This window comes from Nematolebias whitei, chromosome 2 (genome assembly GCF_014905685.2).
Source record: "Nematolebias whitei isolate Nwh7 chromosome 2, NemWhi1, whole genome shotgun sequence".
Taxonomy (NCBI): Eukaryota; Metazoa; Chordata; class Actinopteri; order Cyprinodontiformes; family Rivulidae; genus Nematolebias; species Nematolebias whitei.
The window spans coordinates 28096998-28099686 of NC_056499.1; positions in this window are offsets into that span (position 1 = coordinate 28096998).

Sequence of the window (2689 nt, forward strand, 5' to 3'; positions counted from 1 at the left end):
TTTAAAAAAGGAAGACATTTAATACATAAATTGGAACTCATGTTTCAATATATTTTTAATTTCAGGACATCAAAAATAAAAGAAAACTTTGAGACAAGTCAAGTCAGATTTATTTATATAGCTCATTTAAAACAGGAACTGTTACCAAAGTCCTTAACAAGTTTGCGAGGGTGCTGCAGATGGTTTTAGGAACTCGGGGAACCCAGATTTGTATGAGATCCGGAACAAGCCAAGACTCCAAGATACAATTATTTACATTGTTTATTACATTATTATTGTTTATACAGTGCAAACAGATGAAGCTGTATCCTTTTTTCATGCAACCTTTATTTACACATGTTAATCCCATTGAGCCTCGGGAACTCATTTACAAGAGAGACCTGAATTTTAACAGAGTGGTGACAACAGTGGACAACAATGACAACAATAGACAATGATAAAGGATGCGTAAAAATTTAATTTTTTTAACATGTGAAAATAAAATGGTAATTCAAAGGAAAAGTAGCGTAAAAACCAGCTAGATAGTAAGATAGTAAGTGTAGAAAACTAAAAACAGGAACATGTCTGCATTGATTTTTGCCAGAAACTTAACAGATGTTTGAAGCCACTTAGAGAGGTCAAGGTCGAGAGCTTCAGATGTTTTTGCAAAATATTCCAGGAAACAGAAGCAGAGTAGGAGAAGGCCCTTTTGTCTAGTTCAGTTCTCACTGAGGGAATCTCCTTGAACCACTGAGGAGAAAGGATAAGGTCAGGTGGGTCTAGAGGCGGTCGTTGAACATTAAGGTTGATTTGTTTGTTTTCCCTTTCAATTCTAGATGTCGAGATGGAGCACCGAGGTGAATACAGAAAGGGTTCCAGAGATGAAAGATCAGACAGGGCAGGCAAGTGGCTGGACGGCAAGGCACGAGGAACGAGGAGCAGGACCAAGGCAGAACCAGGACTGGGCAGGACCCAAGGAGGCAGGATGACTGGAGGCACAAAGAACAAGATAAGTAATCTTACTTTCATCAATACAACAGGCCAGAGACCATAACCATTGACCATGTCATTGAAGAGTATAATGCTCCAGCAAAGAGTAGCACTCGAATGCAGCCTTAAGTAGAATGAAGCCTCAACAGGTAGATGGCCGACAGCTGGTGGCAATTAGCGGCCATCTTGGAGAGGGGAGCTGCAGACAGTGGTACTCTTACAGAAGGTAGGAAAAGAAAACACTAAAAAACAAATACAACTAAATAACAAAAAAAAATAAAAAAATAAAAAATGTGATAAGGAAAAGGTAATCATTAAAATATAATTTGTCCATAGGTATGTAGCTGGAAGGGTTAATAATGATAAAAAAAATGTTATGAATTTTGTTTTGAAGGGACACCACTCTCAGCTTTGAGAGAAAATCTGAAGGTCTGAAAATCAATTCAGATGTTATTGTTTAATTACCTCGAATTACCCTTTTTACACCGTGAGTTCTTTTATACGAAGGATTCAGATGTCATAAATAAAACACAAGCTTTAATACAATTTTGTGACGTTTATTTGACTATATATGATAAAATAACTGTTGAAAATTATTTCTGACATTTAAATGAAGACTTTGTTCACAACCGGAGTTTTATGGAAATTAACGTGGCCTTTAAAAATGCTTGTTAGTAGGAATTAACAGATAAATGAAATTATTCTATGTGCTTAACCAAACCAAAACAAGATGCAATGTAGAACAATTGAAATTTTCAGCAGGGCAGATTAATTATGCAAACTTAACTAAAAGAAAGACGTTTTATTGTTCAGTAGTTAAAATTTGGTCTGAGATTTAAGGAAAAATAATTACTGAACTGGGTTAATACTAATTTGGTTAAAATCTAAATTCTTGGACTCCAGAGTCAATCTTCAGAGTACAGATCAGCTGTTCCTACTAAGAGTCGTTTTCGAATGGCCGCCTGAAGATACCAGATATTGGACTCTTTCTGCTGAGATGATCTTTGATGTAAAGGTGGAAATTCCTTCACATCTCTGACATCAACGCCATGAGTTTGATCACAGGCTCTAATGGTCAACCGGGGCGTCTCCTGGAGTTCTGGACAGCTGTTGTTACAATAATGTTGGACAATAATATTTAGTTTGGAAATTAAATGTCTAGTTTTGAAAATAAACATTTAGCTTGGAAATAAAACATTTAATTTATAACAAAATATTTAGTTTACTAACTAAATATTCAACTTACAAGTTAAGCATTTAGTTTGTCAACTAAATATTTAGCTTGTAAATTAAACATTTAGTTTAGAACTATGACATTTATAAATGTATGAAAAACATGGTGATAATATGATTAGACTTTGAAAAAAACAAACAAACATATTTTTTCTTATTAAAGGCTAAATATACCAAAATGTTTCTGTTACTTTTTGACTGTGTAACGTTACAAACGACACCCCATATAATATCATTATGCCATTTTTGATCAACAGGCAGAAAACGCTTGGTTTATTAAAGCACAATGATTTTTATTGCCCACATCAGTTCTCTCTGCTTTAGTGCTAATTAAATACCAGGATGCAGTAACCTGTCCTCTAATCTTTTCACCAATATAAAAAAAACCTTTAAAACTGTTTATTGATTCTTTGAGGGTGTGTTTAATAATTTCATAGATTTTTTTTTTTCAACGAATGAAAGAAACACAGGTTGTTGCTCGTGGGTT